Here is a 23,685-nt window from a genome sequence, read left to right as displayed (position 1 = left end):
TTCTGCAGCCTAGCATGGCAGAGGGACAGTTTTTAGGTTTTGAGAACTTTCGCCTGTGAGTATATACTTTATTGGGGAAACTGATGGTGAACATCCACAGGTGGGGAAGGAAGGAAGAAGATCTCCACTGGAGATGAGTCCGAGAGAGAGAGAGCCCCGTTACCTAAATTCTCAGCATGAAATTAGCAATGCCATATTGTGCTAAGAGGTGTCGGGGGAAGAAGCAAAGGAAGAGATGGTGGACAGGTTCTGTTGTACCTTTGATTCTCTCCTCCAGCTTCTCTGATTTCCCAAATCCTTCCGCTTCAAGTATGCAGTATGCCAAGGTGCCATATCTGGGGGTAGCGTGTCCTGAACCCCGTCACCAATTTGTTGTGAGGATTAAACAAGATAATGAAAAGCAGTGGACTCTGTTTTGTTTTGTGACGACCCTGGGGGAATCCTTCATTGTGTGAGTCCTGATGGGGAGGCAGGATTCTGGCCCCATGGGCCAACTGAACCTTTCAGTATTCTGGGGACAGTGGCAAAGTCACTCCTGGTGGCTGCATCATGGGTCCAGAGTTTGACAACGGCAAGGTCCTAGCCAGAGGGATCCTGTGGCAAGATCCACACTGTGTCCCCACTGCTCAGCCTTCCTTGATTTCTGCCCATTCTCAGAGTTTTCCGAGCTCAGTTCTCTAGCCTTCTATTCCGTGAACTTCTGACACTGTTTCCTTACTTTCCTTTTCTTCTCACAGTTAATAAGCTGGTATCTTTTGTGTGAATCTAGGAACGCTGACCATTGCAAATGTGAAGTATGTGATACAGCCAGAGCACACAATGGGGTGTTCACCAAAGCAGACACTCAATACCTGGTGCCTATTGCTATTATTAGCCTAATGGCATATGACTGCCCTCGGCATTCCAGGAATTCATATTTGATGCTTCAACTATTCAGATGTCCATGGTGTGTTATATTTTGCTGGGATACCAATTTAAATTGCCTTTGGAATACACATTAGATTATTTCTTAATTGTTTGATTTATTTATTTATTTATTTATTTTTGGCTGTGTTGGGTCTTCGTTTCTGTGCGAGGGCTTTCTCCAGTTGTGGCGAGCGGGGGCCACTCTTCATTGCGGTACGCGGGCCTCTCACTGTCACGGCCTCTCGTTGCGGAGCACAGGCTTCAGACGCGCAGGCTCAGTAGTTGTTGTGCACGGGCTTAGTTGCTCCGCGGCATGTGGGATCTTCCCAGACCAGGGCTCGAACCCGTGTCCCCTGCATTGGCAGGCAGATTCTCAACCACTGCGCCACCAGGGAAGCCCTGTTTGATTTTTTTTTACAGGGAACATATAACATCTGTAATCCTCAAAAATAATAAATAGATTTCCATTAAAAAACACATGACTTTGATTTGAATTATATAGACGCATAAGCAACGAAGCTTTGGTAATTTACTGACCTCAAATGAATGACTAGCAGGCCTAGGTTATAAGAGAGAGAAATGTATTCTGTAATTATATTCTAGAATGGCACCCCATGGATGATCAGGATCTTCTGGTAGGATTGACCAACTCTAAAGAAACTTCAGTGGTTAAAGAAAGAAAGTCTAAGAAAATAAACTTTAATATTCTGAATTAAGGCCTGGGTGATAATCTATATTCAACGAATAATCTACTAATACAGACACTTGGTCCGTTATCAAGCTTGAGTATGTGTGGACCAGCACCAGAGCATCTTGTCAGTCAGCCAAGGGCTTGCTCCTCAAAGAAAGGTCCCCAGGACAGTAGCATCAGCATCGCCAGGGAGTTTATTAGAAATGCAGACTCTCAGGCCCCATCCACACCTACTGCATCAGAATCTGTATTTTACAAGATTCCCTGGTGATTCATAAGCATATTAAAGTTTGAGAAGTACTGATAAGTAACTTAGTCATTAACAGCTGGGAGAAATGTCAGGGCTAGTTTCCTCAAACTAGATGGCGATAAAATTTACAACCCATTTTCAGGCATCAGTGATTTACTCTGGGGTTGCTAACCTAAGTGAGTACTATACTCTTTAAGGAGGTAACTCAAGGAAATTTCTGTCTTACCTCCTATAAAATTATCATTTTTCCATATTTTTTCCCTTCAGATTGACAGTTTGAGGGAAGTAGAAACCTCTTTTCTGCTTTATCTGCCTCTGGCTTGAAGCGAGAATGTAAAGGGCAACAGAGAAAATAACGTTAAATTGTCTACATCACTGAAAAGTAGTGATTTCATCTTTTGGGGTGGGACTGGGTCAGCTCGAATCTTACTTATGCCATTTGTTCAGGACAAGAGGTTTCTGCACAAGAAATAGCTGAGTATAATGGGGAGAATGGATTAGATCCTGAGGAAGCCATTATCATGGAGTGTCAGTGAATAAAATTAACATGTATTTTTAATAAGTCTGTAATTACTAATTCTACAATAGACCATATGGTCTGTTCACTTTCGTGGACTCAAACACTTAAGCCCTCAAATGCCGTTTAGTTTTAAACACACACACACACATCCACACACCTCTTCCCCTTAAAGAAAACAAAAGAATTGCATTTCGAGCTCCATGACATTTCCTTAAGGAATAAAAATTCAAATTACTATCGAAGCCATGACTTTTACACTTGTGTCTAGAAAGCACAGTGATGCATTTTTGCTGTGCCTTGTACCTTGGGCCTTCTCTCTTTGTGACTTGTTGTCTCAGTAGTGTGGGCTGAAGGCAGCCTAGCTGTGCTAAGTTTTCAGCTATAAGTGCTGATGGTGAATTTTTGAGTCAGACCTGGCATTGTTATTTAAATGGATCATTGGATGTTTTTCATATTAGAATTCCATTAAATTAAGAAACAAAGAACCCTCTCCTGCTTTCAAGGAGAAAATGCCTTCATTTTCTCACTTCTAGACTGTAAGTATTTTTTAGTCAGGTCTTTTAATAATAGTCTCATGAACATATTTTCAGAGACGTGCATGCATTTTATGACTTCATATGGGTTTTTTAAAACTTCCGATTAAGCAATGCCCCTAAAAATTTTTCCTCTACTCTAAAAGGCTGCAGGAAGTCTCATGTTGCTATCATTGCCTTAAAAGGGTTCCACAAAAAATTGCTATCTTGCAACACATTCTTAAGAGTAGGGTAATAAATGCCAGCATTAGAGGGACAAATCAGTCAATTTAAGATGATGGTGTATTTTGAAAATTCATTAACTGAATTTTTAAAAGTCAATCTGATCACTATGGACAATTTCACCTTTTAAATAAGCAAGAGATGTAGCGTTGATGAATGGGATGTGGATCACCCAGGCTCACAGCTTGTTCACGTCAGTCCTTGAGTTGGAAATTTAGAAGAATTCTCTGCAATTTGGAAAGACCCATTCCAGAGAAGACCTGGTAGACAAGGCCTCCATTTACCTTTCTTAAGTTTCTAACCCAATGTTTTCAGCAATCAAGAAAGGGCGATCAGACTTAGGACTTAGGCTGTCCTGTTATAATCTTTTCCTTTTCATGGGATTGCACACAATCCCAGGGTAGGAAGAGGTGCTAAAGATACCTGTGCCAAGCCTGGTATGGGGAGCCCCTGGGGACCCCGATTCTTGGGTTTCTCCTCTTTGTCCCCAGCACATGGGCAAGTCCAGGACTCAATGTATCTCTTATCTATGGAGCAGCTAGAGAGTCAAAGCTGCAATCTTACATTAGTGCCTCCCTCTTAGGACCACCTCTCTCTAACTGGAGCTTCTAACTAGACACCTGATTCTTCCTTCATACTTGAGAGAGGAGCTTCAATAAACCACTAGAGAGCTGGACACATATCCTCTGCAACTAGGAACTCATGGACGATTTATACCAGATTCATCCCTGGGAAGAGCTGCAGTGACTTGTGGTCACCAGAAGGAGGGCTGAGTCATGGCACTCCCCGCAACGGCAGGCAAAGCTCCCTGAATCCTATGGGCCCGAGATGCAGCCCAGTTTGGTACTGTTGGTCTGGGGCTGTTGTAGACGGCATCCTGCAAGCATTTAAGAGTTGAGAAGAGAGATCACATAAGAGTGCCCACAAGAAAAAGTCAACTTGAAACGTCTGTACGGTCCAGAAATCACAATGCCATCGTACGACAGTGTCATTCAATTAAGAACTTTACTATCTCTGTTTCCTTTCCTTTCTACCCCAAAGGGTAGAAACTGTAGCCAGTGGATGGTGGGAAGGTTGACCAGAAAAGGTGAGAGCCATACCCTCTCCCCAAAGAAAGGCAGTACAGTTGCTGGAGAAGGAGGTGTAGTATCTCAATGGGGTTCAGGATGCACTAACCCCAAATATGGCACCTTGGCATAGTGAATATTTCCAGCTGAAGCAGTGTGAGAAACCAGCAGTAGTGGGAAGGTCACTCTGACCTTTCCCCACCCTTCTCCCACGAAACAGGTCATAAAGCTCTCAGGTGAGGGAGCCCTGCCGTACCTGGCGGAGAGGAGCATCCTTATCTCTGAAGACAAAGGGACTCCGAGAAAAGTCCGAACACCCAGGCCTGGCCAAGTCTCCCCCAGTTCACTACCCTTACCTCATACTCTTTAACCTATCTTACTCCTCCACGACTGTCTACTCTTCATCAAAACTAGAACAATACTCAGGGCTGTTTCTTCAGGGCTTCATTTCCTCCTGAAGGCTCTGTGTCATGTAAAACGTATAGTAAATAAATTTGCTCGCATTTCTGCTGTTAACCTGTCAGTTTCATGTTCAGACTCAGGGACGCTAAGAGGACCCTGCAATCTTCTCCTCTCCTGCAATCTTACCGTGAACACTGAAGTTGCTCGGTGTACTGGGCTGCACACCATTTGTTACTAAATTAACGGAGACCTGGCTGAGATTTCAAAGGAACGCGTGATTTTTTTCCATTGCCTGAGAGTAAACAGAAAAGCCATGGGGCGTGGAGTGTCCTCACTTTTATTCCCAGGCAAGGCAAAGTTTCCCTGCTGGGTGGTTTAAAAGAATAAAGGTGTCAAAAATATTACACCCCTGGAGAACCGGGTGATTGGTAAAGTGGTTGCGTGCTCTGTTTCCACTAAACAGAAACCCTTGGGCTGAGAGCAGATATTCATGGAATCCTTTAACAAGTAGTTGTTGGCACACGGCCCTTGGATAGCACCGGAGAGTAAAGATCGACAAACCCTACTCTTTACCCTCAAGGAGCTGATGATCTACTGGGGAATGAGGACAATTGAAAATGAAGATGACTTTTCCGTGTGCTAAGTGCTGCTACAGGGTACCCAGAAGCACCTGACCTCTCTCGGAGGATGACAAACAGCCTTCCACTGGAAGTTAAGCTGAATTTGAGACTCGAGGTACCTGTAGGTATTAACTGGCAACAAAGAAGAAGAAAAGCAAGAAGGTACAGGGAGGATAATCGCGTTCTGGGCAGAAACAACAGCAGAGGGTGAAGCTCACAGGTAGATGAGCAGGGGCAAGAAAACCGGGAGTTGTTTATTTGCTTGGAGTGTGGAATTCAAGGTGAGGAATAGCAAGAAATGAGGACTGCGAGACAAGCAGCATCACATCAGGAAGAGCCTCATAAACCACACTCAGCTGGGATTTTCATCTTGGGTCCATGTCCATTTTTAGCAAGGGAAGGATCAGACTTGCACTTTTGAGTAATTTCTCCAAAGCAGAATAATAAGAAGAAAATATTAGATCCGTTAATCACATTGTTTAAAATTGCGCCCTTTAAATTTTTCTCGTTCTGTATGCTGTTTACACATGCGCTTAATATGGTAGCAATAGTACGTGCCTGTCATTTATAAATATATGCACATTTGAGGATGCAGGGACAATTGCTTTAGAAAGGTCTCCCCTGCGGCAGCAGATGACAGTGTGGAACGTGGGTTGGAGGGCAGCAAGGGTGGAGGCAAGGAGACTAGTCAGGGAGCTGTCGTGCTGATTGAAGTAGGAATGACAATGACATTGAGGATGCAAGGAAGTGGCTAAGTATGAAGCTGGCTCTAATGTCACTTCAGGCTTGCACGTGTGGACTGTTCCATCAGAAACCTCAGCACCCACAAGCGAGCTGACAGGTGAGGGGTATAAAGAGCACAGGATGTCAGAAGATCCGGGTGTCAAGTCCTGGTTTCCTCACTTAATATGTGATTTGGGCAAATCATTTACTTTCTCAGCCTTTGTTTCCCCAACCATAAAAATCGGGCTATTGAAACATGGCCTCACTACTTCCTGGAGCGATTGTGTTGACTCACTGGAAAAACAAATAAGAGGTGATTCTGAAATCAGTGAAGCACTGGACACACAATAGATGTTGTTCCGTATCTATCATTATTCCATCATAGAAAGATTCCACAGGTACTGTATTTCCGCCTGTGCATTGTCAGGCTCCACCTCTAATTCTAACAAGGGAAACAAATTACCCTGCTACTTAGTAGAAGCCAGCATCGTGTGTCAAAAATAGAAATAAATGGGTCCGGAGACCTAGTTATGCCCTTTCCTCCCTGGGAAGGGCTGAGACTCAGTTTCCTTATCTGTGAATGGGGAAGAATGGCATCTCTCCTGCCTACCTCTCCGTTTAACTCAGAGGGAGTTGTGAACACACACTGAGCTGAGGCCAGGGACTCTCTTTGGCTCTGCCTTTCCCACAACGTCCCTGGGTGACCTCTAACAAGTTACTTTCCTCATCTGCAAAATGGGCAGATGATTTGTTTGACCTTTCAGTTATGAAATATCATTATTCTATTAAAGATGAACGATGAGATGAGATGAAATACAGAGCACATTCATGACAACTGTGTACTCATTTTTCTCTGTTTTGCCTGGTTCGGTGGGGAGGAAAGGACAAATACGTTGAAAGGAGAATACAAAGTTTACCACTAGAATTATCTGCACATTAACCAAGGCATGGAAAATGGAAGAAGCTGTGAAGATCTTCTCAATATGCAGAGCCACCAGGCAATCAGTGACAATAAAATTGCGAATTCAGCAATTCCATGCTGGGTTTTAATTTCCTGGCACTGGTGTGCCCATTATTTAAGCATGCATTTGGGTTGGTGCCAGCCTGCCCCTCTTCCCCACGGCGAGGGAGGGGTGCTGAGAAGCTTCCCCCATCACACACCACTGGGCTCGGGACTCCCACAAACCCGCTACTCTTGAAAGGTCAGGAAAGGGAGGTGGCACAGCAGACTTTATAAATGACAAAGGGAAGCCTGGGGGAGAATTGGTGAAAAATGAAGAGTGTGGAAAAGGAGGGAAGAACTAGAAGAAACAGGGGAATAGAATTAAGGGCGGGGCAGGAGACAAGACCGTGATGGTCAATGCTGTTTCACGGACAACGAGAAAGGGAGAAATCAGGTGTCAGAATAAGGTCTGAGAAGAGGAGGGAAGATGGGGATGTACGAGGATGCTATGGTCCAGATCCTTCTCTTCCCTGGTCAAGGATGCAGTCAGGTGACACCTCCAGCTGCAGAAACTTTGCACCTGCCCGTGTCAGCGCTGAGCCTCTTCCTGGGCACCTTCCAGCCAGGGGTGAGGGTCTAGGGCTTTTGCCTAATGTGAACCCTGCCCCAGAGCTCCCCGCCGGGCTAGCTGAGGCTTCCTCAGAGCTGCCTTTACGTGGAGACTCTTCCTACCCAATCTCCCTTCCTTCTCCCCGATGGTGGTTTGTTTTATAGGTCAACCTGGCCGGATGACATATAAATAGTCCCCAGTTATATATTACACGAATCTGGGTGGTCATGTGAAGGTGCTTGGTACCTGTGGCTAACGATCTCTAATGAGATGATTTTAAGTAAAGGAGATGAACTTCCACAACGTGGTTTGGGTCTCATCCAATCAGTTGAGTGCCTTCAGAGAAAAAACGGAGGTTTCCTGGAAAAGAAGGAATTCTGCCTCAAGGCTGCAGCATCAACTCCTCCTAGAGTTTCCAGCTTGCCGGCCTGTCCTACAGATTTCAGACTTGTCAACCCCCCAAATCACATGAATCAATGCCTTAAAAATAAATCTCTTTATATATATATATATATATATACATATATATATATACGTATATATATAATATATATATACGTATATATATATAATATATATATATATATATATATATATATAAAGGAGATATATATATATAGCTCTCCTATTCTGTTTCTCTGGAGAACCCTGACTCTCTTCTTTTACAAGCATCAGACCTGTAGTCTGAAGGCTCTCCCTACTTGCTCCTGCCCCCCCACTTTACCTTCCATGTTGTTACCCCAATAAATCTCTTGCACTCTAACTCCATCGGGCCCTCTACTTGCCGAAGAAGCCAAATGCTGAAGAAGCCAAATGCAGTCTGGACTCTCCAGACTATGTTCTCATTTTTATTTTAGAAAATCTGGGCATAATTAGCCACAGGATCTTATAACACTTGAGTGGGAGGAAAAGAAATAGAAGAAATAGTGTGTAAAAAAAGAAATGAAAGGAAGGTCAAAGGCTAAGAGAAACATGGGGTCGCAGCTAAGAGATGCATAAAGGAAATTGCCTTTTCCCAAAAAAATGTGGCAAGGTCAGATTTGGATGTTGTGTTTAAAGCCCAGGGGCTTTTTGCAAACAGTGGACTGGGAAGACACCAGGCAGGAAAGGAGAGGAACAAACACACACTGGTGTTTGTCTCGTTTGCTTTTGCTTATTGGAGAATCCATTGAAAATGTGTATTTCCCCTTTGCCAATTGCCATCTCTTAAATTCCCTTACTTAAGAACACACACAAAAACAGTATTCATCGCATCTGCTTCAATTTTCTCCTCAACTTTTATGGATTCCTCTGCGTGGCTTCTTAACAAATGAGACTGAATCGTAGAACTGTCTGCTATTCCACAGATCCTTTTTTCCCTTAGTTGCTTTACTTGTGGTTTATACAGAGAGTAACCTGGATGGGTTGATTCCAGGGGCCATCTGTGATACAGTGATGAGGTGAAGACAATATGACCGGAGCAGTCCGCTGTACATGGCTGGGAAGAAAACGGCAAGTGCTAATTAAAGCCGCTGGACCTGTATCCTGGCACAGCATTACCTGACAGCCTCTGAAGCTGGATTTTCATTTCTGAACTTGTGCTGACTTCCCTTAAATCTGAAGAGCTCCCATTCATTCATTCTTTCATCCATTTATTTGACAGTAGTTAACTCAGGGCCCAGCAGGTGCTGGGCATGGTGCTGGATGCTGGGGAAGAAAAGCAGCATCATTTCCTGCTCACAAGGCTTCTGGTTCTATTGGTTGGTGAATGCTTACGAGGCCGACTGTGTTTCTGGGTTGCTTCTTTCACAAGGGTGTCGCTAAAGCCAACGTTAAAACCTTCCGTGTCCTTCCCCCAAGAGTTGTGGTGTGGCACCCATGCAGAGAAGGCATATTGAGGATGTCCCTTGGTCCACGTGCTCAGGGAAGAAACCACAGGCCTTACTGGCACCACCGTCTTTTTTGTTGAAAGCCAGTTGCCATTAGCCGCTGGTCTCTCCTCAAATGGATGGAGCACGTGTGGGTGGAGCAGGGTGTACTGCTCTTCTACCAGCCAATGCAACTCCTGCCAGATCTCAGTCACCAAGATGCTGTCCCGTGGGCATCCGAATTTCTTATGCAAATGACCTTTGCATTGCCCTGGTATATTAGAGAAACAGAACCAGTAGGGTGTGAGGCTGGCAAGTGCAAAATCTATAGGGCAGAGGCTGGCAGACTGGACATTTCGGCAAGAGTAGAAGGTGCAGTCTTGATCCCCAAGGCGGTCTGGAGGCAGAAGCCTGTCCTTTTCGGGGGACCTGAGTTTTTTCTCTTGAGGCTTTCAACTGATTGGATGAGTCCCATTTAGGAAAAGGATACTTTGCTTTATTCAAAGTCTACTGATTTAAATGTTAATCATATCTTTAAAACACCTTTACAGCTGCACATAGACTGGCATTTCACCAAACAACTGGGCTCCACGGTCTAGCCATGTTGACACATAAAATTAGCCATCACTCCAGTGAACTCCAATTGTAATATGTACCAGCCCCCTTCTTGGATAGAGTGGGGGTAGGTTTCCGTTTTTATTTTGTTGATTGTTTCTTTTGCTTTTTAATTTGATGAAGTCCCACTTGTTGATTTTTGCTTTTGTTGCTTGTGCATTTGGTGTCATATCCAAAGAATCATTACCAAGACCAATATCAAGGAGCTCTCTCTTTATGTTTTCTTCTAGGACTTTTATGGTTTCAGGTCTTACATGTAAGTCCTTAATCCATTTTGAGTTAATTTTGTGAATGGTGTAATTTAGGGATTCAAATTCATTCTTTTTGTGACTATTCAGTTTTCCCAGCACCATTTATTGAAGAGACTATTCTTTCCCCTTAGTATTCTTGGCTCCCTTGTCAAATATTACTTGGCCATATGTGCACTCTCGATTCTGTTGCATTGGTCTACATACCTGTTTTTATGCCTGTGCTACACTGTTTTTTGTTTTGTTTTGTTTTGGTTTTTTGCGGTACGCAGGCCTCTCACTGTTGTGGCCTCTCCCGTTGCGGAGCACAGCCTCCGGACACGCAGGCTCAGCGGCCATGGCTCATGGGCCCAGCCACTCCATGGCATGTGGGACCCTCCCGGACCGGGGCACAAACCCACGTCCCCTGCATCGGCAGGCGGACTCTCAACCACTGTGCCACCAGGGAAGCCCTACTACACTGTTTGATTTCTATAGCTTTGTAATATAGTTTGAAATCAGGAAGGGTGATGCCACCAGCTTTGTTCTTTCTCAAGATTGCTTTGGCTATTCAGGGTCTTTTGTGGTTCCATATGAATTTTAGGATTGTTTGTTCTATTTTTGTGAAAAGTACCATTGGAATTTTGACAGGGATTGCACTGAATCTATAAATGGCTTTGGGAAGTATGGACTCTTTAACAATATTAACTCTTCTGATCTATGAACATGAGATATCTTTCCATCTATTTGTGTCTTTTTCAATTTCTTCTGTCAATGTCTTAGTTTTCAGTGTATAGGTCTTTTACTTCCTTGGTTAAATTTATTCCTAAGTATTTTATTGTTTTCAATGCTATTGTAAATGAGATTGTTTTATTTCTTTTTCAAATCGTTTATTGTTAGTATATAAAAAGCAACTGATTTTGTATGCTGATTTTGTATCTGGCAACTTTACTGAAGGAAAATATTAGTCCTAACAGGTTTTTTTGGTGGAGTCTTTAGAAGTTTCTATGTATAAGATTATGTCATCTGCAAACAGAGATAACTGTACTTCTTCCTTTCTGACCTGAATATCTTTTTTTTTTTTTTTTTTTGGTACGTGGGCCTCTCACTGTTGTGGCCTCTCCCATTGCGGAGCACAGGCTCCGGACGCGCAGACTCAGCAGCCATGGCTCACGGGCCCAGCCGCTCCACGGCATGTGGGATCCTCCCGGACCGGGGCACGAACCTGCGTCCCTTGCATCAGCAGGTGGACTCTCAACCACTGTGCCACCAGGGAAGCCCTGACCTGAATATCTTTTATTTCTTTTCTTGCCTCATTGCTTGGCTTGGACTTGCAGTGCCATGTTGAATAGTAGTGGTGAGAGTGGGTACCTTCTTCTTGTCTCCGACCTTAGGAAAGCTTTCAACATTTGACCATTGAGTATGATGTTAGCTGGGGCCTGTCATATATGGCCTTTATTATGTTGAGGTATGTTCCTTCAATCCTCAATTTATGGAGAGCTTTTATCATGAAAATATGTTGAATTTTGTCAAATTCTTTTTCTGCATCTATTGAGATGATCATATGAGTTTTATCTTTCATTCTATTAATGTGGTGAGTCACATATATTGATTTGTATATGTTGAATCATCCTTGCATCCCAGGGATAAATTCCATTTGCTCATAGTGTATGACCCTTTTAATATGCTGTTGAAGTTGGTTTGCTAGTATTTTGTTGAGAATTTTTGCATGTATATTCATCAGAGATATTGACCTGTAATTTTCTTTTTTTGTAGTATTCTTATCTGGCTTTGGTATCAGAGTAATGCTGACCTTGTAAATGAGTTTGGGAGTGTCCCTTTCTCTCTAATTTTTTGGAAGAGTGAAAAGTATTGGTATTAATTGTTCTTTAAATATTTGGTAGAATTCACTGGTGAAGGTATCTGGTCCTGGGCTTTTCTTTTCTTTACTGGAAATTTTTTTGATTCTTCAATAGAAGATTGAATCAGTAGATTTTCTGTTTCTTCATGATTCAATCTTGGTAGGGTGTATGTTTCTAGGAATTTATCTGTTTCCTTAAGATTGTCCAATTTGTTGGCACAAAACTGTTCTTAGTAGTTTCTTATAATTCTTTCTATTTCTGTGGTGTCAGCTGTAATGTTTCCTCTTCGATTTATAATTTTATTTACTTGAGTCCTCACTTTTTTTCTTAAGTCTAGCTAAAGATTTGTCAATTTTATCTTTTCAAAAAATAAACTCTTAGATTTCTTGATCTTTTCTATTGTTTTCTATTCCTTATTTCATTTATTTCTTCTCTGATCTTTATTATGCCCTTCCTTCTGATAAGTTTGGGCTTAGTTTGTTCTTCTTTTTCTAGTTTCTTGAGGTCTGAAGTTAGGTTGTTTGTTTGAGATCTCTCTTTTTTCTTAATGTAAGTGTTAATCACTATAAACTTCCTTCTTAGAACTGCTTTTGCTGTATTCCATACATTTTGGCATGTTATGTTTTCACTTTTATTTGTTTCAAGATTTTAAAGATTTCTTCTTTGACTCACTGGTTGTTCAGGAGTATTGCTGCTAACCTTTTATGTGCAAATTTCCAATGTTTTCCTACAACAATAGAGCCATAGTGTAGATAGTATTTTGTTAACTTGATATTTGCACTTGATCACATACTGTGTGAATTATTCCAAGATAATATGTATATATTTCTCTATAACAGCGTTCTTAATTATTATAACATATTGTATTGCATGAATATACCATTGTTTATCCAACCAGTCCTCTACTGATGGACATTAAAAGAGTTTCCTAATGTGCCCCTATTTAAAAACAAGTATACACTGATTGTTTTCAGTCATACATCTTTGTCCATTTGTCCAAACATTTCCCTCTGATAAATTCCTAGGAAGGGAATTACTAGGTCAATAGGTGTGCACTGTTTAAAAGGCCTTTGGTGCCTATTGATAAACTGCTTTTCAGGAAAATACACCAATTAATACAAGGGCTATTATTTTAATAGCATATGTTTATCAGCTTATATTGGTTCCATATGTTACTGAATACCTCTGAATCCTCTATTTCCAAAATTAAATTTGGAAGAAAAATGTTTTTAATCCTGGGATAATAAGAATAATCTAAAAAAACCAGCTTAATCCTACTGCTTTGGCTTTGAAGAAGATTCTCTTTATGGACTTCTAAAAAAAAATTAAGTATATTTCTTTTCATTGATGCACCAGTCTACTATAAAATGGAGACTGCGTTACCTACGTGTATAGAGATTTAAGAAGCAGATAATTTCTTAAAGAATATATGTATGTTGATGGCGTTCAGAGCACACTACCCCAGAATATGGCAACTTGCCCTATTGAGCATTTTAAGCTGAAGGGCATAGAGATGGCAAATGCTGGAAGGATTCTCTGACCTCCCCCTTCTTCCCTGATGCAGGTCATAAGACCCTCCCATGGCAGGTGGCCTGTCTATACCTGGAGGAAAAGAGCATCCCTATCTCCAAAGATGGAGGGACCCCCAGGGGAATCCAAATGAAAAGGCCCTTCTAAGTTTTCCCCAGTTTATTACGTGTATCTCATACTCTTTTCTCCTATTATGTTTTCCCACAACTATCCACTCTTCATCAAACCTGGTATAAAACCCTCTGGTTTAATCATTTTTTTCAGGTCTTCATCTCTTTCTGAAGGCTCCTGTGTCATCTAAAACTTATATGGAGTACACCTGTATGTTTTTCTCTTACTAATCCTTCTTTGGTAGTCTAATTTACAAATCCCCAGCTGGAGAATCTAGGACGGAAGGAGAAAAAGACTTTTTTCCTCCCTTACATGTACATGAACAGAGTTGATGATGTTGCTTAATGTTTGAGGACTGGAAGGCTGAGTGAAGTAAAGTACAGAGATAGAATAACCAGACACCCCAGTTCTGGACTCCACACATGCAATACTTTTTTAGTAGAGAGAGATTCTCCACAGTCATCAGTATTACAGCACTGCGTCAATTCAGATTGTAGAAACTCTACAGCCAGACTTAAAGCAAGTCCAGGACAGCAGGTTAGCACTCACCTGAGTTGACATGCAGTTCTCACAGCTAGACGTTGTCAACACCAAACTTCCCAGCCTCCTCTGGCTGCTGTAAACACACACCAAACACACACCCACGTGGCTAACTGCAAGAATCACCTTGACTTTGTCTCGAAAGCCACAAAAGTGATTTTGTTAATGATTCAGCACTTTTGATCAATTATAGTTTAAAGGCTCGATACATGTTTGTTGCACTGAATTGCTCAGTGTTAATTGTCTCATACTTAGGTGTTCACTTTGTAAGCATAAATGGGATTGACAGACTGACATTTTTATTCACGGGTCCCTAACAAGATGGAAACCAAAGGGAGCAGAATGAGAAGTGTGGTTAGGTGCCAACTTTGTTAATGTCTATCAGGAGGTCAGAGGGGTGGAGGGAATAAAAGAGATCGATGCATCTTAGCATAAGGTTAGTGTAGCCTCTGAACGGCGGTCCTGAGATCTAAGAGCAGCCCCGTCTGCCTTCCACTGATAGCAACCACACGCATTTCCTGGGAGTCGAGAACAGTCACGGCGCACACACACACACACACAAATTTCAAGGCAGGATTAACCTGGAGGTGAAGTCACTCCTGCCCCCGTGATGCCTCACTTCTAAGCTGTCATCGCACACCTTTTAAAATCCTAACGCCAACGTGCCAATTAAAAGCCTAGTTTGCAGTGGGACGATAGAAGGCAATGTGGGTTTCACTCTTTTCCAGCTGAACAAAAGCAATGGCTTTGCTCCTTGAGCTCCAGGGACAATGAGCCTTTTTTGAATGGTCCCGGCCACCACACACTTCCCAGCTACAGTCACTGGCTAGGTAGGTAACAAAAGGGGAGCAAATGGTAATGAATCAGAATTTGCAGAGTTGAGCGGCTACGGGGCGAGGGAGGGCTCCAAAGAACAGCAGTGACCTGTTCCATCTGTATCACTTGTCAACCAAAATTGTCAGTGACTCTTGGAACAGTTACCTCCTCCCTGACACCAAAACCCTACACAGCACAATAACTCTTGAGCCTCCCCCCACCACGTCATTAATCACGTTCACAGTGACTTCCTTAGCAGGTTACAGCATTAGCTGACTCCCAGACACTCCGAAGCGAACAAATTAAAGAGGCTCTCTCTGCTCCATGTCTATTCATCCAGCCTATTCATCTTCCCTAAATGCTTCTCCACTTCCAATTGGCATTCCAGCCATGTTGCATATATTTTTTAAAAGCCATCTTACAGGTCAATAATGTTAAACTCTTACCCATGACAATAATTTCCTCTTGTCCAGTGTGTACAGACATAGGGAAGGTGCACACACAGAGCGTGCGTGGGAGCATAGGCACAGAGCCCTTTGGTCTCTCTCTGCATTGTGCGGCCTCTCTTCCTATTGTGTTTCAGCCTTTTACTGGCAGTCTCTTTCTCCTGCAAAGAGAGATTACAAATACAATCCTAGAATTGCAAATAGAACAGTGGATGCTTTTTGTTCAGCTTCCTGTCCAAGTTGTTACCACCTTTGTCATGATAATGAGCCATCAGAATTTCATAGCCTGAATATTCTCTCCACTCCTCCTGTGCATTGAGGGCCTAAATTTGGATGAGTTTATGGTCTCCTTGCTTGCTGCCCCTGGATAAAGATGGCTGGAAAAGTTGACCGGCTTTAAGATAACCCAGGGTTCTAAGTGGAAGGTAACAGTTCACTGACGTTTTTGAAGGGTTCACATCACGACCTGTATCAACTCATGGAAGCCTTATCTGGAAATCTGAAGGGTAAAATACGCACCTGCCAAGTTTTTCCGTTGGGTCTTGAAAAAGGTGGATGGATCTTCCACCCTAGATGAATTTTCCCCAATCGTGACAGCAATTTTCATCATTCAGGGGATGTGTGTTGAGTCCCTGAGTGTGTTGAGTGCCTGCTCTGGCATAGATGTGCTGGGGGGGGGGGGGACAGACGTGGCAAGCCAGAAGAACAAAGGCACACATGAATTCGTATTTATGCCTGCACACAGCGCAAAGAAACAACTGAGTTCATCTCTACATGTCACTGTTATGTGACTCTGAGATCCAACTTCACCAGTGAGAGCCCATTTATAACAGCCTGTATGCTAATTAGCAAGCCACAAATTCACCAGTGGAGACCCATTTCTGACCTTGGCCACGCTCTTTCAAAAACTGTCCAATATTGATCAAGATAAGATAACAGAAGTGCATTTGTAGTAGCTGGACTTCCCAGTGAGAACTCTGACTGCTCACCCCTAATAAGTAAATTTCTGTTAGAGCACCTCCTACACTTAGGTTGTGAATTAAGCTTACACATACATGATATCCCATTATCTATGCTAAAGCACTTCATGGCAAATTACAGACATCGGAACAGTTTACAAGATGATCCGATCTATACTTGATTCTGACATGTATGAATAATTTATTTCACCAGTATTTCATCAAAATTGTGCGCTGCTAATTAGATGGAGGGTTTTTGTGACAAAGCACAAACTGCTGGGGTGGGTGGTCTGTGAGGCTGTAGAACATAAAAGGGCTTTTTATCCCCCCAGCAGATGGGGTCCCCCAAGGATGAAAGAGGCTCGAGAGCGACTTAAATGGGCCTCAGGGCTGTTTGTGATTGAAGCTAAGTGCTAGCTGTGATTAAATTTATGTAAAGTACCTAGCACAGTGCCTGGCACTGAGTAGCTGCTGGATATCTGTGAGACGTTTTTTCCCTAGGGTTGGGTGTGCGTGGTTAGAAGATCACTACACTGAGATACCTGGTACCATCTCCAAGGAGGTGTGACTTTTAGTTCAGTGACTCACCCTGAGTTTGTACGGAGAAATCGTTGATGAAGCCAAAAACAGAACTCAGAATCTGTGTTCAATTTCTAGTCAATACTTCCTCTTGCTGGGATGCCAGCCCTCCGCAAGCACCTTTGCCAAGAGAGAACAAGATTCTCAGAGAAACCCAAGTGCTCTGGTAGTTTTTAAACAGCCAGTTCTTGCTTCCTCTCCAAATATACTTTGCTCTCATACTTGCAATTTCAAAGTAGCTAAACACAGAGGCCTCCCTCCCTTCTTTCCTTCTTCCCTCCCTCCCTCCCTTTTTTCCTTCCTTCCTTCCTCCCTTCCCTCCTTCCTTCCTTCCTTTTTTCTTTTTAATCCAGTCACCTCCAGTATCAGGCTGGGGATTGGGCAAGGGGGGAAGGAAAGAAAAAATAATTTTCCCTCCGCCCTTCTGAGCTCTTAGCTGGGGCCTCTGTAATAAAAGACAGATTAACAAGAGAAAAACAAACAGAAGTTTATTAACTTGGGTACCTCATATATACATGGGAGCTACCAGGGGAAAATGAGTAACTCAAAGGGGTGGCTTAGAATTCAGGCTTAAATATCATCTTAATAGGGAAAGGGGAGGGCAGAGGCAGGGCTCCTAGGGGAGAGTAAATGGTGTTTAGGAGAGATGAATGGGCTCTTAGAAGAGTAAGTGGGAGGAATGACCATTTGTGACCAAGTTTGTCTGGGTGTGGTGTCAACTTCTACTCTTCCCTCCTGGGATAAGAGTCAATTTTTCCTGGCTGATCAAACTCCCAGGGAAGGGAGAGGAGGGGACTTAAGTGATGGAGTTCCTTTTGGAGGGTCTGTCTTTAGGCAAATAAGGGGAGTTCAGAGAAAGCCTCTCCCAGAATTTGCTGTTTTTCAAGTGCCGACAGCTCGAAATAGTCAATGTGCCAAAGTGACATATTTAGGGGTGGCGTGTCCTGAACTCCCGCAGTCATATTTTGGGGTGGCATATTCTGCTACCCTTCCAAAGAAAAGAAAAAAAATGTGCTGACTTCTTTATCTCATGGGTGTATCTTGGGGGCACAAACGTGGCAGGAGGTGGGGGTATAGAAGAAGGAGCACAGACTCATCTGGTGCTAAAATAATCAATTGTAATTTGAGAAAAGTCTGAAATACGGCTGGCACAGCATTGTTTTTGTTTCCTTAGGAAGACACCGAAGAGGCGGAAAAAGTTTTTCTGGAGCCTCTTAGGGTGCCTGATTGGGTGTGAACCTTCAATCAACAAAGACAGATGAACCGGAGATATGTATACACACCTATTGAGTATAAGGTTTATACGACACAGGAGCTTCATAAGGAAATGAAGACCTGAAGAAAGTGCGATCTGGGTGTTTCGATGCCAGGTTGGATGAAGAGCACAGACGTGGAAGAATACCTAGGACAACAGGTATGAGGTCAGAGTAGGAAACTGGGGGACGCTTAGCCAGGCCTGTGCACCCCGATTCTTCTGGGCGTCCCTTTTTCTTTGGAGATAAGGATGTTCATCTCCTCCTGGTCTAGGGAGGGCACCTCTCACAGGAGGGCTTTATGACCTGTTTCAGGAAAGAAAATCACAGGAAAGGTCAGTGTGACCTTCCTGCAACTGCCGTTTTCTCAAACTCCTTTAGCTTAAAATATTTAACATGCCAGGTGTTGTATTTTGAGACAGCGTGTCCTGAACTCCATCCACACCCTTACTCAACCGACGATTAAGAGACCTCAAGACTCTGCTTTCTCTGACCACAGTCTCCTGAATTATCAAGGCGAGAACCATCTCGGGGGGATCGACTTTACATCTGCAAATACTGTTATTCCACAAGGTCAAGGCCAACACCGCTTTCTAACAGCTGTTAGGCCCACAGCTACATTTCCTCACGCTTCACCTTGGCCCGTAGCCTAAAAATGTTAGGAGTAGCATTGCCCTTTCTCCCCATCCCGTCCCCTCCTTCTCTCTCTCCACAGTTCCCCTCCCTGCAGAAAGGAAACTCCTCTGTTTTGCTCAGAAGTTTCTCAAAAGCTACAATGCAAATCACCCTAATCGTTTGCTAGATGAACAATGATCAGCCTAACCTCCTAATTAGCATTGTTAAAATCTGCTAACAAAGGACATTTAACAATATCTTAATTAGGAAGGATTTCCAATTTGTGATATGGAGCATGTTAAACAAACAGGGCACAATTCTCTTTTTGTTCCTGGGCTCGGCAGCCAGAGAGATTACATGATATGACACAACAAGTTCTGCATTTGCCATTTATCATTCTATATCCTTTACACATTTGCACTATATAATTAGTGTCGTGGCTAATTTGACCTGTGTTATTGTTTGCACTGTAAGTTGGAGAGAATAGAGTGGGTGATGCCGGGTGATGGAAATTGGGGCAGGTGTCTGGTTCTCCCTTGGAATGGCTGCAGCTTCAAACGCCTGCTGGAAAAGACCTCGGCTAACAAACAGAGCAAACCTGGGGGGCCTCCAGGCGCGGACAATGGTGTACAAGGTAAAGAACCTCTTTGAGTCATTCCAGATAAATACGTGGATGGCGAACCATCTTAGTCTGCCCTCCTTTTCCAAGCTCTTACAGCTTACTTTAAAAGCTCCTATTATCTATCACTTAATTATTAAAAAGTGTCTACTCTGTTTTCATAAATTATCTATGTGTTAGAGATGTTGGCGTATGAGAGAGAGTCATGGAGAGGGAGGTTCCAAAGCCAATTACCCGAGCTGGGAAGATTGTAGAATACAGTGGGACCCTTGAATTATTCTGTACTAGACCTTTAAGGATGTGTGGATGTGTGTGTGTGTGGTTAGAGTGGATGGGGGCTGGTGGTGGGGAGGAGGAAGGGTTAATAATTCCTCTAATAAGTCCTATTTTATTATGCTCATCTATTTGCAAGGACATCCTTACTGTTGGATCCTTTTCCGGGTGTCTTAACTTCTTTATCTTGAAGACAGGAGAAATGCTTGGAAGATATTACCAACACCAAATGTTATCTGGAATTACCGTTTATATAAACGACATCATCTAAAGTAAATGAGAAAACATAAGAAAAAGGCTTAATAGCATGTCTGGCACATAGTTAATATTCAATAAATTGTAGCTGCAATAAACTATGTCATATTATAAAGCTGTATATACTATACGATGACATCTTGGGTGCATCACACAGTCGATGGTGCTATATACAATACATACTATATTTCATATAGTATGTAATCTAATCAAATGTTCAGAGGCTATTTCTAGACTCTGGTCTAAGTCCCTGAATGGTCTCTTCTATGAAGACATCAGGCAATAAATAGACCAGAGGTGCAACTTCCTACTCCCAACTTGCCAGGAGCAACCGCCAAGGATTATCCAATAAGATAGAAAACAAAATAAAATGGAGGAAAAAAAGCTTTACAGTTAAATAACTGTGGTCTGAGCCCATATTGAAAAGTTGCTGACCTTGAATTGGCATCTGTTCCTTCTCTCCCCTCCTTACATTCCCCCCTCCCAGAAAAAAACAAAACAAAATCCCCAAAAGCCACTAGTGCATGCCATGCTTACACCCTTACCTAGGGGAGGGAGGGCTGTACTGACAAGGGTGCTGTAGAGCGGTTCCTGGTAGAGATAAGAAGCATGGTGAATGCGCCTTCTCTCACAAAGCTTCCTCATAAAAATTTTTGTTTGAAGAAAAATACTACTCCTAGCATCGTCCTCTCCATCCCCATCTCTGCAACTTCTACACACACACACACACACAAATGTAAGGGAGAAAAAAAAAATCCTTTTTTCTATCCTTTAGGTTCTGCGATCAGGGGCCTGCAAATTAACTTGACAAAAGACAGATTTTGATTCACATACATACATGAGAGTTCACAGAAAACATGTGATTCAAAGGAGGTGGTTAGAATTCGGGGCTTATGTGCCATTTTTATAGGGGAAGGAGAAGGGAAAAGGGCACTTATGAGAAAACAAATGACTTTTAGGAGAAATAAGCAGGCCTTTAGGAGAATAGATGGGAGGTATGATAGTTTTATGACAATGCCTGTCTGGGTGTGGTGCTGACCAGAAGGTCTCTGAGAAGAGGAGGTAAGAGTGGCTCCCAGGGAGGGGATATAACAATTCAGTTATCTGCAGAGGCTCTGTGTTTTGGCAGAGAAGGGATTTCAAATGCCTTTAGCTCAAAGTAATTATTATGCCAAAGTGGCATATTTGGGGTGACATGTACTCTTCAACGACACACACCGAAGCGGCCTAACATACTACTATTGGGACATATATGGGTAATGTTAACACTTAAGAGTTGGAAGACACCTTAGAAATCACCCCCTGCCTTGTTTTATAAATTAAGAGAAGGCAGGCTCCCAGAGGGAAAGAAACTGCCTCAGATTTCCTTATGTTCAAGGGGAGACAAGGATGAGACCCTTGGAGCCTGAAGATCCCCAGGGTCTGCTGTCCCTGAAGGCAACAGCTAAACACAGTTCTCATTTCAAAGAGAGGCTAGAAAAAAAAAGACATAGGAAGAAGAAGAAAGATCTCTTGTTCATCAAGCTTCATTGGTTTCCGCTCATGTCTGAAAGGGTGGAAAAACTAAGATGAAAGCAGTTCTCCTGTAGAAGGTGAGGGAGAAAAGGGGTGAGAAGAAAACAAGAGATAATTTAAATTGACATGCTCTCTCATGATTGCTTGCAAAAACAATCACTTATCGGGAGAAGTAATTTACAGACACCATTTCAAAGGCGGGGGCTAGGGCTGGGGAGTGGAGATCTACAAAACCTAACAGCACAGGAATGCACGAGGCAGTATGGCTTAGGAGAAACAAAAAATAAAACAGTAAACTGCTCCTGCACTTCCTATGTTGAAAAGGTTTGACTGTAAATCCTGATTTTGACATTCATCCCAGATCCATTTTAGAGGCAGCCCACAGACTCAACAGGGCAAGAGAAAACACTAAATCATAATTACCTCATAAAGGCCAAGCCTGTTTCTCTGAATGCTTGAGAACTGCTGTAGCTTCTCAAAATATCATAAATCTGTTGTGTTCTCTCCTGTTTTACTTAACAGCCAATTAATGTTACTGTTTAAAAGAATTAAAGCCATGGCTTGGAAGAGGGTGCGTGTTGGGGGAAAATAGAGGTCTTTAAACTTTGACTAGCACCCAGATACTGTTTGCAAATGGGCCCTCATTATGGAACAGCTCATTAAAAGACTCCGCCGCGGAAAAATCCTGCCACGATGCACATCCACTGATATGATCTTGTTCTTATTAGCATACTGGAAAGGAAAACATTTTTCAACACAATCTTGAGTCGGTTTTAATATCCTACAGGGTGACATCGGACGTGATGGCAGGAGGCCTTGCTCCTCTCTTGCAAGTCCTCCTGCGAGAGAAGCTTTGGGCCACCCACACAGCCAGCGTAATTAGTGGGAGCAGTAGGATGGATCAGAACAAGGCAGACACACAGCCCAAAAGGGTCCTGATGCCATCAGTAACTCTGGACCCCAACACAGTCTACGGCTACGCCACACGTTTCTAGATAAAGACAGTAAAATCCTTGTTTGTTCTCCGAGGTCTCACTAGGTCCTTCCATCAGTTATCACCCTAAATTCTCAGCAAATACTGAGACAGCTGGCTGTGGGCACTCCTGGGCACGGCACGAAAACCAGCACGAACAGATGCTGAGTTGGGAACATTCAGATCCCAAACTTGTCTCCCACTCTTTACCTTAGTTCCTTATCGGGAAAATGAAGATGCCAGTAACTGCCCATGACCTGTGTGGCAAAGATATTCTAAAACGACTTAGACTATTACTTTTGTCAAAATAGTCCTGAACCAAAGTAAGGGAAAAGAGAGATGACACGGACACCCAGGAGATGGCCAAGAAGCAGGTGACCGTTTGAAACTGGGATGCAAGGAGAGAGTGCAGCTGGATTTAAGCAGAGTTGGAAGAGCATGTGCTTAGGAGCCAGACTGCCTTGGCTTAGATCTCATCTCGGCCCCATATATATGGCAGGAGGCAAGTTACTTAACCTCCCTGAGCCTCAATTTTCCCATCTGTAAAATGGAGATAAAGTGGAGTCTCACATGTGAGATAAGACTGAACAACTGAAGTAAAATATCACATATATCAAAATGTATTCTTGACAATGCTCCAAAATGCATCTATATGGTTTCTCTTCCAAAGTCATCTCCCAAATCATCTCTCACTGGGTCTCACACAGCTAGATTTTCCTCCAACAGTGGAACAGATAAAATCCTGGCCTCAGTTTATAAGCCATTTTGGAAGAAAAAAACTGTATTGCAAATTTAGGCACTGAAATCAGTGTTGGTGCTCCGAGATGCTAAAGACCACTGGAGGCACCCTGGTAACAGAGAGTTTGAGGAAACACACATCTTCTGTGCACTCTGGTGCCTGAGTTCACGGAGTGAAAGTGGGAGCAAAATCACTTGCACCAATTATATTAAATGCAATCTCTCTCTCTTCCCACTCCACCACCACCTTCTTCTCTGGGAAGTACACACAGTTTAATTTCTCTAGGTTGAATAAATCAAATGCATGCATCATAGAACTCCACTGTAATTACAGACACACCTCACATGATTGTTGTGAAAGAAAACAAGACAAAAAAGTGAGAGGGTTAGTGCTTGTCAAGGGTACAGCATGAGACTTGGTATGT

At 42.9% G+C, this 23,685-nt stretch overlaps 1 long non-coding RNA gene across 2 annotated transcripts in view; it reads left to right on the top strand.

Moving 5' to 3' along the window:
• Nucleotides 1-20,105, top strand: part of LOC308623972 — a 149,247-nt gene extending 129,142 nt beyond the window's left edge. Inside the window, exons 4-6 of one of the 2 annotated variants that reach the window (XR_014016905.1) lie at nucleotides 18,194-18,433; nucleotides 18,676-19,521; nucleotides 19,919-20,105. This is a non-coding gene — a long non-coding RNA (uncharacterized lncRNA). Of the gene's footprint in view, nucleotides 1-18,193; nucleotides 19,522-19,918 lie in introns of both variants that reach the window. The other variant, XR_014016906.1, reaches the window with a different exon arrangement.
• The last annotated feature ends 3,580 nt before the right edge of the window (nucleotides 20,106-23,685 follow it).

This window comes from Mesoplodon bidens (assembly GCF_964165515.1).
Source record: "Mesoplodon bidens genome assembly, chromosome: 10".
In the NCBI taxonomy this organism is placed as follows: Eukaryota; Metazoa; Chordata; class Mammalia; order Artiodactyla; family Ziphiidae; genus Mesoplodon; species Mesoplodon bidens.
This window is presented reverse-complemented; position numbering and strand designations above follow the sequence as displayed.